The following is a 14,838-nucleotide window of genomic DNA, read 5'->3' on the forward strand; positions in this document are numbered from 1 at the left end:
AGAGGATCTGGGTGTTATAAGGGAATCACAAATTCAGTACGACCCAGCAATGTCATGCAGTTGCAAAAAAAAAAAAAAAAAAGCTAAAATCATTTTGGGGTATATTAACAGGAGTGTCCTAAGACAGACACAGCAAGTAATTGAGCACTGGTAAGGCCTCAGTTGGAGTGTTATGTCCAGTTATTAGGTGCCTCACTTTAAGAAAGATGGCATGGACATAAAAATGCAAATAGGCTTGGAATCGCAGTAACTGTTTGGGCACCTAAAAATTAAATGCTGAGACGCTGAACATCATAATGCCTGACTTACGTGCCTAAGCTCCGAAACAATGCATGGGGAGAGACAGGTGCCTTAGACTGCAGTTGACAAAACCCAGCATGGTAGGTAGGGAGCTAGCTATGCTACCCAAAGTGCGAAGCCTCACCCCTCTCACAGAGATAGGCGCCTAAGTCCAGGTTGCAGAGCAGTGCCGGGAACCATCTTTGCAGTTGGGTTCCTATGCCATTTTTGCAGGAGGCAGGTGGAGGGGTGGAGGAGCTCCTCATAACTTTTAGCCCAGGATCCAGTCCCCCTGCTCCAAGTGACTTTTTAATTATTTATCCACAGTGCAACAGCTTCCACAAGAGTGAGGGACTATCCCATAGCTCAGTGGTTAGAGCACTCACCTGAGATCTCCTTGCAAATCCCTTCTCTGCTTCAGATGGAAGGGGCCTTGAACCGGGTCTCTCCTATGTCCCAAGTGAATACCCTAAGGCTAAGTACACTGGGCTAAGGTTTTTAGTGAGGTTCTCCTCTCCCCCATCACTGACTGTTTTGTGTAAAGTTGCCTGAGGGGCCTGATCCGGTAGGCGGCCTCTGAGCACGATGACTGGCTCAACACCTGCACACAACTGAGGCAGCTCCATGCCTGTCTTTCCCTGGTTTGTAAGTCACTCTGGGGCTTAGGTGGGAAATAAGTATCCAGATTCTCAGAGGGAGGCAGCAGCGTGCACACCCAGAGGAAGAAACGTAGGTGCGTAAGGAACTTTGCCTGCCAAACGTAGGCACTGAGTGAGTGCGTGGGAGTTTGATGCATCGCAGTGGAGCGTAATATAAGAATTTAGGTGCCTAAACTCTTTTGGGGTATCCAGGCAGACATGGGCAAATTGGAGAGTCAAGAGGGGAAACACAAAAATGATCAAAGGTTTAAAAAAAAAAAAAAAAAAAAACCAAACACACACACACACACACACACACACACACACACACCCCCCACAACTTGCCCTGTGAGGAAAGGTTGAAGAGAAAGAGAAAAACTTGGGGAGATGGGCCCTGTTAACAGTCGTTAAATATGTTAAGGGCTGTTATAAAGCCGGACCACCTGCTTCGAGCCAGCAGCCTTATAAAAAGGCAGCCAGTTGCAAACTGAGTGAGCAGCAAACAGAGGACAGGCAAAACAGAGGGAGTTTGCCTGCGGGGAGTTCGTTCAGTGTTTTTTGCCTTTCAGGCTCCTGTGAGCAACATCTGAGGAGCCTCTCCGAAGGAAGACATGGAAAGTGAACGGTCAGCTGTTGTGACCTGCTCAGAATGTGCCATGTTTGTCTTTCTCCCAGAGGACAGAAGTGACTTCGCCTGTATGAAGTGCAAGCCGGTCTGCATAGTGGAAGAGAAGGTTAAAGGACTAGAGAACCAAGTATCAATCCTGTGTTGCATCAGAAAAAATGAAGATTTTCTGGATAGAAGTCAGTGTTTAGTTCTGGAAGTACAACATGATGAAGAATCAGAGAGGGCAGTGCAGAACGGGGAAGAATATTGGCAGCATGTGACCTCCAGAGGAAGAAAGAGGAGAAGCTGTGAACCCCCAATACACAGATAGAGATGTGAAACCGTTTTCAGGCTCTCTGCACAGGTACTACTGCGGAGAAGGATTTGGAAGAGCCCTCTGGGGGAAGGAATCAGAAGGAGACCCCATCAGCCGGAAGGCATGGGATGCATTGTCCTAGGGATGGGGGTTCCATGATCACCACTCCCAAGAGGAGGAGATGAGTACTGGTGGTCAGGGACTCCCTCCTAAGAGGGACGGAGTCATCCATCTGCCGACCAGACCAGGAGACTTGAGAAGTATGCTGCTTGCCTGGAGCTAGAATCCAGGATGTGACGGAGCGTTTGTCGAGACCGAACAAGACCTCGGACCGCTACCCCTTCCTACTTCTCCACGTGGGCACCAATGATACTGCCAAGAATGACCTTGAGTGGATCACTGCAGACTACGTGGCTCTGGGAAGAAGGATAAAGGAGTTTGAGGTGCAAGTCATGTTCTCATCCATCCTCCCTGTTGAAGGAAAAGGCCCAGGTAGGGACTGTCGAATTGTGGAGGTGAATGCATGGTTACGCAGGTGGTGTCAGAAAGAGGGCTTTGGATTCTTCAACCATGGGATGCTGTTCCAGGAAGGATTGCTAGGAAGAGATTTGCTAACCTAGTGAGGAGGGCTTTAAACTAGGTTTGCCGGGGGATGGTGACCTAAGCCCAGAGGTAACTGGGAGAGTGGGATACTGGGAGGAAACACAAGGAGGAGGGTACAAGATGGGAAGCCTCCTGATTCATACTGAGAAAGTAGGGTAATTGGCTAGTTATATTAGGTGCATGTACACGAACGCAAGAAGCCTGGGAAACAAGCAGGAAGAACTGGAAGTCCTGGCACATCAAGGAACTATGATGTGATTGGAATAACAGAAACTTGGTGGGGCAGTTCACATGACTGGAGCACTGTCATGGATGGGTATAAACTGTTCAGGAAGGACAGGTAGGGGAGGAAAGGTGGAGGAGTTGCACTGAGTCAACAGTGTGCCCTTGTTGCCAAGAAGGCCAATGGCATTTTGGGATGTATAAGTAGGGGCATTGCCAGCAGATCGAGGGACGTGATCGTTCCCCTCTATTCGACACTGGTGAGGCCTCATCTGGAGTACTGTGTCCAGTTTTGGGCCCCACACTACAAGAAGGATGTGGAAAAATTGGAAAACGTCCAGCGGAGGGCAACAAAAATGATTAGGGGACTGGAACACATGACTTATGAGGAGAGGCTGAGGGAACTGGGGATGTTTAGTTTACGGAAGAGAAGAATGAGGGGGGATTTGATAGCTGCTTTCAACTACCTGAAAGGGGGTTCCAAAGAGGATGGCTCTAGACTGTTCTCAGTGGTAGCAGATGACAGGACAAGGAGTAATGTTCTCAAGTTGCAGTGGGGGAAGTTTAGGTTGGATATTAGGAAAAACTTTTTCACTAGGAGGGTGGGGAAACACTGGAATACGTTACCTAGGGAGGTGGTGGAATCTCCTTCCTTAGAAGTTTTTAAGGTCAGGCTTGACAAAGCCCTGGCTAGGATGATTTAATTGGGGATCGGTCCTGCTTTGAGCAGGGGGTTGGACTAGGGGGTTGGACTCCTGAGGTCCCTTCCAACCCTGATATTCTATGATTGTATGTAAGAGAGCGGTATGATTGCTCAGAGCTCCAGTTTGAAACCGGAGAAAAGCCTGTTGAGAGTCTTTGGATTAAGTTTAGAGGCGAGAGCAACAAGGGTGATGTTGTGGTGGGTGTGTAAAATAGACTAGCGGATCAGAAAGATGACATAGATGAGGCTTTCTTTGGACAACTAACTGAAGTTTCCAGATCACAGGCCCTGGTTCTAATGAGGGACTTCAATCACCCCGACATCTGCCGGGAGAGCAATATAGCAATGCATAGACAATCCAGAAAGTTTTTGGAGAGTGTTGGGGACAATTTCCTGGTACAAGTGCTGGAGGAACAGACTAGGGACTGTGCTCCTCTTGACCTGCTGCTTACAGACAGGGAAGAATTGGTAGGGGAAGTAGAAGTGGGTGGCAACCTAGGTAGCAGTGACCATGAGATGGTTGAGTTCAGGATCCTGACAAAAAGGAAGAAAGGAGAGTAGCAAGATACATACCCTGGACTTCAGAAAAGCAGACTTAGACTTCCTTAGGGAACTGATGGGCAGGATCCCCTGGGAGGCTAATATGAGGGGGAAAGGAGTCCAGGAGAGTTGGCTGTATTTTAAAGAAGCCTTATTGAGGACGCAGGAACAAACCATCCCAAAGTGCAGAAAGAATAGCAAATATGGCAAGCGACCAGCTTGGCTTAACAGTGAAATCTTCAGGGAGCTTAAACTCAAAAAAGGAAGCTTACAAGAAGTGGAAATTTGGACAGATGATTAGGGAGGAGTATAAAAATATTGCTCGAGAATGCAGGGGTGTAATCAGGAAGGCCAAGGCACAATTGGAGTTGCAGCTAGCAAGGGATGTGAAGGGTAACAAGAAGGGTTTCTACAGGTATGTTAGCAACAAGAAGAAGGTCAGGGAAAGTGTGGGCCCCTTACTGAATGGGGGAGGCAACATAGTGACAGATGATGTGGAAAAAGCTGAAGTACTCAATACTTTTTTTGCCTGGGTTTTCACCGACAAGGTCAGGTCCCAGCCTGCTGCACTGCGCAATACAGTATGGGGAGGAGGTGAGCAGCCCTCAGTGGTGAAAGAACAGGTTCAGGACTATTTAGAAAAGCTGGACATGCACAAGTCCATGGGTCCGGATCTAATGCATCCAAGGGTGCTGAGGAGTTGGCTGATGTGATTGCAGAGCCATTGGCCATTATCTTTGAAAACTCGTGGCAATCTGGGGAGGTCCCGGATGATTGGAAAAAGGCAAATATAGTGCCCATATTTAAAAAAGGGAAGAAAGAGAACCCGGTGAATTACAGCCTCGCTTCAGTCCCCGGCAAAATCATGGAGCAGGTCCTCAAGGAATCCATTTTGAAGCACTTGGAGGAGAGGAAGGTGATCAGGAACAGTCAACATGGATTCACCAAGGGCAAGTCATGCCTGACCAACCTGATTGCCTTCTGTGATGAGATAACTGGCACTGTGGATATGGGGAAAGCGGTGGATGGGATATATCTTGACTTTGGCAAAGCTTTTGATATGGTCTCCCACAGTATTCTTGCCAGCAAGTATGGATTGGATGAATGGACTATAAGGTGAATAGAAAGCTCGCTAGATTGTTGGGCTCAACGGCCGGTGATCAACAGCTCCGATATCTAGTTGGCAGCCAGTATCAAGCGGAGTGCCCCAGGAGTCGGTCCTGGGGACGGTTTTGTTCAACATCATTATCAATGATCTGGATGATGGGATTCATTGCACCCTCAGGAATTTTGCAGATGTCACTAAGCTGGGGGGAGAGGTAGATACGCTGGAGGGTAGGAGTAGGGATAGGGTCCAGAGTGACCTAGACAAATTGGAGGATTGGGCCAAAAGAAATCTGATGAGGTTCAACAAGGACAAGTGCAGAGTCCTGCACTTAGGAAGGAAGAATCCCAAGCACCGCTACAGGCTGGGGACCAAGTGGCTAGTCAGCAGTTCTGCAGAAAAGGACCTGGGGAATTACAGTGGATGAGAAGCTAGATAGGAGTCAACAGTGTGCCCTCGTTGCCAAGAAGGCCAATGGCATATTGGGCTGTGTTAGTAGGAGCGTTGCCAGCAGATCAAGGAAGTGATTATTTCCCTCTATTCGGCACTGGTGCGGTCACACCTGGAGTACTGCGTCCAGTTTTGGTCCCCCCACTACAGAAGGGATGTGGACAAATTGGAAAGAATCCAGCGGAGGGCAACAAAAATGATTAAGGGCTGGGGCACATGACTTATGAGGAGAGGCAGAGGGAGCTGAGGTTATTTAGTCTACAAAAGAGAAGAGTGAGGGGAGATTTGATAGCAGCCTTCAACTATCTGAAGGCGGGGTCCAAAGAGGATGGAGCTAGGCTGTTCTCAGTGGTGGCAGATGACAGAACAAGAAGCAATGGTCTCAAGTTGCAGTGGGGGAGGTCTAGGTTGGATATCAGGAAACACTATTTCACTAGGAGGGTGGTGAAGCACTGGAATGGGTTATCTAGGGAGGTGGTGGAATCTCCACCCTTAGAGGTTTTTAAGGCTCGGCTTGACAAAGCCCTGGCTGGGATGATTTAGTGGGCGTTGGTCCTGCTTTGAGCAGGGGATTGGACTGGATGACCTCCTGAGGTCTCTTCCAACCCTAATATTCTATGATTGTTCTCCATGTCCAGTGAAGGCAGGACAAGTCATTGGCTTAATCTGCAGCACTGGAGATTAAGGTTAGGTTTTAGGTGAAAGTTTTTAATGATAAGGAGCAGGCTTCCAAGGGAGGTAGTGGAATCCCCATCACTGGAGGTTTTTAAGCACAGGTTAGACAAACACCTTTCAGAGACGGTGTAGGTGTACTTGTCCTGCCTCAACATGAGGGGCTGGATTGGAGGATTTCTTGAGGTCCCTTCCAGCCTTGCATTTCTGTGAATTCTCCTTCTTGCTCACTGTCCAATCTCCTGCTGGGACAGAGAGAATCCAGACAGGAGTCGTTCCATGTGCTGGGGGAAAGGGAATGCAGAAAGGGGAAAGGCAAAGGGAGTAACTAATCCAATTAACTGCAGAGCAGATAAAAATAAATCATGAGACAATTCCTCCTCCTTCCAATCACTCCCCAAACCTTCCGCAGAGGACAGAGAACTGGGGATCAATTCTAGCTCCACTTACCATCCACACACTCAGGGGAGTGGGAGGTACCACCAGGTGTGCTGGAAAGCCATGAGTGACAACTGCCATAAGGATCCTGAATGGGATGGGAGGAGGCAGAACTGGGGCTTTGTGGGAATCCCAGCATTTTACTTTACCCACCAATCTTTTCTGACACAGTTTATCTGGTTCCACACCTGGGCAGCTGTGTTTCAGGATCTCCCTCTCCTCAGAGCCTCGGAGATCCAGCTCCTCCAACTCTTCCCTTCGTTCCATCTGCGAGATCACGTTAGGTTTGGGAATTGGACACACTAAGAAAAGAAAACGGGACATCGATATTTGTGGAGTATTCATTACGAGAAGTGTTCCATGATTATTAACGCAGGCCATTTTAACACATGCAAATCTCTGGGCCAGCTCTCCATGGAATCAGAGCTGCAGGCCACTCTGCTAATGGGAGAATTTAACTATCCACATCTCTGCTGGCGACAAATTCTGCCACACATTCACCACCAACATGGTTTCCCAGCCCACCCAGAAGGGGGATGAGTTTGAATTCAAAGTCAGGCATTATGGGATATGTTGAGGAGGAGGAGGAGGAGGAGGGACTTGTCCATCTACACAGTCAAGGGGGCTAAGGGGAAGAGATTTTACAAAGCTACCATGGGGGGGGGGAGAGAAGGAGTGTCCTGGAGGGAAGACAATTAATAAATTAGAAGGAAAGGACAATATATAAATGGCCAAAACATTGACCTGCTTTATAAAGTCTCTCCCATTGGCATAATTACTCCATCTCCGTGAGCAATCTGCTGACGTAGCACTGGTTCAGACAGTGCTTAGGTTGCTGTAACTTGCGTCGGCCAGGGGGTGTCTTTTTCACATCGCTGAGCAACGTTAAGTGAGATTGACTTATGCAGTAGTGTAGACCTGTGCTAAATCCTTTTAAACCCACCACGTCTGATGGAACAAACACGTCCTTGTCCTTGGGGACATAAAATCATCTCTGTGGATTATCTCCAGGGGAAGGGAGAGCAGTAACGAGGGTAGATTTTTAAATGAAGAAATAACACACACACTTCTCTTTGTAGTGTTAAAAATTGCTATCTGTCTTAATTTGCTACCAGCAGCAGTTACTGATACATAAGGTATTGTAAAAAAACTGCCAACTGATGCAATTTGCTATCACTAGCAGTTACTGATATTAAACTCTGCCCTAGGGCTATCTGCCCTAATCTGCTACTGGAATATGGGTAGTGACTTGTAACCAGTAGCAGTTACTGATACTTAAGGTTGTTCTTATTTGCTAACTTGTCCTAATTTGCTACCTCTCACCTTTCCCCTTCTAGTACAGAAGAAAAAGTTAGAATTAAAAATTCCAAATTAGAAATCACAGTAAAAAAACATAGCAAGTGCAATACTAGAAACCCAGATGTCATTGCTAAAACTACTAGCAAATACTAACATGCATATTTTCATTGAGTATTTGTTATTAAAATATAATATAAATAGCACAATGACATGCCTCCCAGCAGCAGATAAGACAAATTGGTGAACTGCTATGAGAGTCCATACAGTCAGATACACTGATAAGGGATTCTTTGTTTCTGAAGGGGTGTACGTAAAATATTTCACTGACTCAAGTCTCCTGCAGCACCTCAGCAGGTTACATCAGGAGCTGCAGTGGCTGGGCAGTGGGATGCCTGCGCCTTTACAAACCCAGCCCTGGGAAGCCCATGTGGAGAGGTGCTGTCCTGTGGGAGGGGAAATAAAGTCCCTCGCCTACCCCCACCCTATTTTTTGCAAGCACTGGTGTCTCAGTCCACCGGGGTAACTGTTACCCCCTGTGCCTCTGCCGGGGTTTTATCCGCTGTCACCCTCTGGCAGCGCCTCACCCCTGGGCTTAACTCCGTCTCCTCCCCCCCCCCCCCCACCTCATCTCTGCTTTTGCCCTTCAGCACCTATCCTAACCCTGCCTCCAGCAGCTTGACCCTCCTGACCAGTCAATTTCCGGCCCCTCCTCAGACCCTGACCGCCCTCCTCCTCCGATTTGCCCCTCTTCAACCCCTGTCAAAAGTAGTCCGCAGAATCTGAGGCCAAGTAAGGGCAGGGTGAAGGCAGATGTTACTGAGCACGCTCAGTGCACCCTAAGTAGCAAATTAAGACAGAGAGCAGTTTTTCACACTACACATGCCCTGCCCCAAAGAGACAAAAGGGGGGACCCTCCCACTGCCACCCTTTCCTAGTCACCCTGAAACTTCTTCCTCCTCCCCCGAATTCTCTGCGTTTAGCTCTTGGAGCAAAGCTCTGGCAGCAGCTGATGGCCAAGCAAAGGCAGGGGCTTCATTACCGTTCGCTCAGATCTGCCCTGCAGATTCAGCCACAAGAGATCTGAGCCTCCCTTTACCGCAGAGTCACTTCCCTGCCTGGCCCCAGCCCTTTCCCCCGGGTCTCCCCCGTCACCTGCAGGCTCCGGCTCAGGGGCTGGTGTCGGCAGAGCCGGGGCTAGGTCCAGCCACCGCAGAAAGTGCCCCCCACCCTGCTGGGCGCAGAGGGGTGTTAATGCAGGTCTCTCCCCTGCACAGACCCGGCTGGGGAGCAGCAGTACTGCCGGTACAGAGCGAATGACCCAGGAAGCTCAGCCATTTACATGCTGAGCAGAGAGAGAGAGAGCAAGCGAGCACCATCCCGTCCTCTGTTAGCAATAATTAGAGCCCTCTGGTGGCAGGAGCTAGCCCCTCCTTTCCCCCACTGTACAGTAGAACCTCACAGTTACCAACATCAGAGCTAGGAACTGACTGGTAACCACACACCTCATTTGGAACTGGAAGTAGGCAATCAAACAGCAACAAACAAACAAATTGCACCCTCTGCAAGTTTGCAGATGACACTAAACTGGGAGAAGTGGTAGATACGCTGGAAGGTAGGGATAGGATACAGAGGGACCTAGACAAATTAGTGGATTGGGCCAAAAGAAATCTGATGAGGTTCAACAAGGACAAGTGCAGAGTCCTGCACTTAGGACGGAAGAATCCCATGCACCACTACAGACTAGGGGCCGAGTGGTGAGGCAGCAGTTCTACAGAAAAAGACGTAGGGGTTACAGTGGACAAGAAGCTGGATATGAGTCAATAGTGTGCCCTTGTTGCCAGGGCCGGATGAACTTTTTGTGGGCCAAACATATTTGTGGGTCCCCCGGGGAATGATTGTAAAAGGGGCTGGGGGTAAAAGCACAGTGGGGCAGGAGCTAGGGTTGGTCCCTGGAGCAAGGGAGGGGCCAGGGGTAAACTGCCAGCGCAGCAGGGTTGGGGCGGGGGTAAACAGGGTCCCTGCCCCCCACCCCTGCCCACATAGAGCGGGTACTTACCTGGTTCTAGCCCATTCTCTTCGTCTCTCTCTGCACTGAGCTGCCCCTCCTCCCGCAGCAGCAGGACCGGTTCTCTTCCAGCCTTCTGGGGTGGGTGATGGGAGTGGGAGGAGCAGAGGCTAATGTGGTTACTCCTATAACTGGACTTTTAGTTTCCAGTCAGCACTGGTAACAGGACACTCAGGTCCCATTTTCTACTGGAGTTTCCAGCCTAAAACTGGATACCAGGCAACAGGGCTGCCAGAAAAGCCGGGGGGGGGGGGGGGGAAGCAATCATCTTTAAGGGTATGTCTACACTACGGAATTAGGTTGAATTTATAGAAGTCGGTTTTTTAGAAATCGGTTTTATATATTCGAGTGTGTGTGTCCCCACAGAAAATGCTCTAAGTGCATTAAGTGCATTAACTCAGCGGAGTGCTTCCACAGTACCGAGGCTAGAGTCTACTTCCGGAGCATTGCACTTTGGGTAGCTATCCCACAGTTCCACAGTCTCCGCTGCCCATTGGAATTCTGGGTTGAGATCCCAATGCCTGATGGGGCTAAAACATTGTCGTGGGTGGTTCTGGGTACATATCGTCAGGCCCCCCTTCCCTCCCTCCCTCCGTGAAAGCAGCAGCTGACAATCGTTTCGCGCCTTTTTTCCTGAGTTACCTGTGCAGATGCCATACCACGGCAAGCATGGAGCCCGCTCAGGTAACCGTCACTGTATGTCTCCTGGGTGCTGGCAGACGTGGTACTGCATTGCTACACAGTAGCAGCAACCCATTGCCTTCTGGCAGCAGATGGTGCAATACGACTGGTAACCATCATCGTCATGTCCGAGGTGCTCCTGGCCACGTTGGCCAGGAGCGCCTGGGCAGACATGGGCGCAGGGACTAAATTTGGAGTGACTTGACCAGCTCATTCTCTTTAGTCCTGCAGTCAGTCCTATTGAACCGTCTTATGGTGAGCAGGCAGGTGATACGGATTGCTAACAGTCGTATTGTACCATCTTCTGCCGGGCAGGCAAGAGATGAGGATGGCTAGCAGTCGTATTGTACCATCTTCTGCTGAGCAGCCATGAGATGTGGATGGCATGTAGTCCTTCTGCACCGTCTGCTGCCAGCCAAAGATGTAAAAGATAGATGGAGTGGATCAAAACAAGAAATAAACCAGATTTGTTTTGTACTCATTTGCTTCCCCCCCTCCCCTGTCTAGGGGACTCATTCCTCTAGGTCACACTGTAGTCACTCACAGAGAAGGTGCAGCGAGGTAAATCTAGCCATGTATCAATCAGAGGCCAGACTAACCTCCTTGTTCCAATAAGAACAATAACTTAGGTGCACCATTTCTTATTGGAACCCTCCGTGAAGTCCTGCCTGAAATACTCCTTGATGTAAAGCCACCCCCTTTGTTGATTTTAGCTCCCTGAAGCCAACCCTGTAAGCCGTGTCGTCAGTCGCCCCTCCCTGCGTCAGAGCAACGGCAAACAATCGTGCATCTGAGTTGAGAGTGCTGTCCAGAGCAGTCACAATGGAGCACTCTGATGGGGCTAAAACATTGTCGCGGGTGGTTCTGGGCACATATCATCAGGCCCCTGTTCCCTCCCTCCCTCCGTGAAAGCAAGGGCAGACAATCGTTTGCGCCTTTTTTCCTGAGTTACCTGTGCAGATGCCATACCACGGCAAGCATGGAGCCCGCTCAGGTAACCGTCACCGTATGTCTCCTGGGTGCTGGCAGACGTGGTACTGCATTGCTACACAGCAGCATCAACCCCTTGCCTTGTGGCAGCAGACGGTACAGTATGACTGGTAGCCGTCATCGTCATGTCCGAGGTGCTCCTGGCCACGTCAGCCAGGAGCGCCTGGGCAGACATGGGAGCAGGGACTAAATTTGGAGTGACTTGACCAGGTCATTCTCTTTAGTCCTGTAGTCAGTCCTATTGAACCGTCTTATGGTGAGCAGGCAGGCGATACGGATTGCTAGCAGTCCTATTGCATCATCTTCTGCCGGGCAGCCATGAGATGTGGATGGCACGCAGTCCTTCTGCGCCGTCTGCTGCCAGCCAAAGATGTAAAAGATAGATGGAGTGGATCAAAACAAGAAATAGACCAGATTTGTTTTGTACTCATTTGCTCCCCCCCCCCCCCCCCCCCCGTCTAGGGGACTCATTCCTCTAGGTCACACTGCAGTCACTCACAGAGAAGGTGAGGCGAGGTAAATCTAGCCATGTATCAATCAGAGGCCAGACTAACCTCCTTGTTCCAATAAGAACAATAACTTAGGTGCACCATTTCTTATTGGAACCCTCCGTGAAGTCCTGCCTGAAATACTCCTTGATGTAAAGCCACCCCCTTTGTTGATATTAGCTCCCTGAAGCCAACCCTGTAAGCCATGTCGTCAGTTGCCCCTCCTTCCGTCAGAGCAACAGCAGACAATCGTTCCGCGCCTTTTTTCTGTGCGAACGCCATACCAAGGCAAGCATGGAGGCCGCTCAGCTCACTTTGGCAATTAGGAGCACATTAAACACCACACGCATTATCCAGCAGTATATGCAGCACCAGAACCTGGCAGAGCGATACCGGGCGAGGAGGCGACGTCAGCGCAGTCACGTGAGTGATCAGGACATGGACACAGATTTCTCTGAAAGCATGGGCCCTGCCAATGCATGCATCATGGTGCTAATGGGGCAGGTTCATGCTGTAGAACGCCGATTCTGGGCTCAGGAAACAAGCACAGACTGGTGGGACCGCATAGTGTTGCAGGTCTGGGATGATTCCCAGTGGCTGCGAAACTTTCGCATGCGTAAGGGCACTTTCATGGAACTTTGTGACTTGCTTTCCCCTGCCCTGAAGCGCATGAATACCAAGATGAGAGCAGCCCTCACAGTTGAGAAGCGAGTGGCGATAGTCCTGTGGAAGCTTGCAACGCCAGACAGCTACCGGTCAGTTGGGAATCAATTTGGAGTAGGCAAATCTACTGTGGGGGCTGCTGTGATGCAAGTAGCCCACGCAATCAAAGATCTGCTGATATCAAGGGTAGTGACCCTGGGAAATGTGCAGGTCATAGTGGATGGCTTTGCTGCAATGGGATTCCCTAACTGTGGTGGGGCCATAGACGGAACCCATATCCCTATCTTGGCACCGGAGCACCAAGCCGGCGAGTACATAAACTGCAAGGGGTACTTTTCAATAGTGCTGCAAGCTCTGGTGAATCACAAGGGACGTTTCACCAACATCAACGTGGGATGGCCAGGAAAGGTACATGACGCTCGCATCTTCAGGAACCCTGGTCTGTTTCAAAAGCTGCAGGAAGGGACTTTATTCCCAGACCAGAAAATAACTGTTGGGGATGTTGAAATGCCTATAGTTATCCTTGGGGACCCAGCCTACCCCTTAATGCCATGGCTCATGAAGCCGTACACAGGCAGCCTGGACAGTAGTCAGGAGCTGTTCAACTACAAGCTGAGCAAATGCAGAATGGTGGTAGAATGTGCATTTGGACGTTTAAAGGCGCGCTGGCGCAGTTTACTGACTCGCTTAGACCTCAGCGAAACCAATATTCCCACTGTTATTACTGCTTGCTGTGTGCTCCACAATATCTGTGAGAGTAAGGGGGAGACGTTTATGGCGGGGTGGGAGGTTGAGGCAAATCGCCTGGCTGCTGGTTACGCGCAGCCAGACACCAGGGCGGTTAGAAGAGCACAGGAAGGCACGGTACGCATCAGAGACGCTTTGAAAACCAGTTTCATGCTGGCCAGGCTACGGTGTGAAAGTTCTGTTTGTTTCTCCTTGATGAAACCCCCCGCCCCTTGGTTCACTCTACTTCCCTGTAAGCTAACCACCCTCCCCTCCTCCCTTTGATCATTGCTTGCAGAGGCAATAAAGTCATTGTTGCTTCACATTCATGCATTCTTTATTCATTCATCACACAAATAGGGGGATGACTACCAAGGTAGCCCAGGAGGGGTGGTGGAGGAGGGAAGGAAAATGCCACACAGCACTTTAAAAGTTTACAACTTTAAAATTTATTGAATGCCAGCCTTCTTTTTTTTGGGCAATCCTCTGTGGCTGAGTGGCTGGTTGGCCGGTGGCCCCCCCACTGCGTTCTTGGGCGTCTGGGTGTGGAGGCTATGGAACTTGGGGAGGAGGGCGGTTGGTTACACAGGGGCTGTAGTGGCAGTCTGTGCTCCAGCTGCCTTTGCTGCAGCTCAACCATACACTGGAGCATACTGGTTTGGTCCTCCAGCAGCCTCAGCATTGAATCCTGCCTCCTCTCATCACGCTGCCACCACATTTGAGCTTCAGCCCTGTCTTCAGCCCACCACTTACTCTCTTCAGCCTGCCACTTACTCTCTTCGGCCCACCACCTCTCTTCCCGGTCATTTTGTGCTTTCCTGCACTCTGACACTATTTGCCTCCACGCATTCGTCTGTGCTCTGTCAGTGTGGGAGGACAGCGTGAGCTCAGAGAACATTTCATCACGAGTGCGTTTTTTTTTCTTTCTAATCTTCACTAGCCTCTGGGAAGGAGAAGATCCTGTGATCATTGAAACACATGCAGCTGGTGGAGAAAAAAAAAGGGACAGCGGTATTTAAAAAGACACATTTTATAAAACAGTGGCTACACTCTTTCAGGGTAAACCTTGCTGTTAACATTACATACATAGCACATGTGCTTTCGTTACAAGGTCGCATTTTGCCTCCCCCCACCGCATGGCTACCCCCTCAAACCTCCCCACTCCCCCTGGCTAACAGCGGGGAACATTTCTGTTTAGCCACAGGCAAACAGCCCAGCAGGAACGGGCTCCTCTGAGTGTCCCCTGAAGAAAAGCACCCTATTTCAACCAGGTGACCATGAATGATATCTCACTCTCCTGAGGATAACACAGAGAGATAAAGAAAGGATGTTGTTTGAACGCCAGCAAACATA

General features: G+C 49.8%; 1 protein-coding gene across 1 annotated transcript in view; it reads right to left on the reverse strand.

The window, feature by feature from the left end:
• The window catches only part of LOC141998762 (uncharacterized), a 406,176-nt gene that overhangs the window by 3,835 nt on the left and 387,503 nt on the right, over positions 1-14,838 (reverse strand). The gene's annotated exons all lie outside the window — the stretch shown is intronic.

The sequence above is a fragment of the Natator depressus genome, chromosome 14 (genome assembly GCF_965152275.1).
Source record: "Natator depressus isolate rNatDep1 chromosome 14, rNatDep2.hap1, whole genome shotgun sequence".
Lineage (NCBI taxonomy): Eukaryota > Metazoa > Chordata > Testudines > Cheloniidae > Natator > Natator depressus.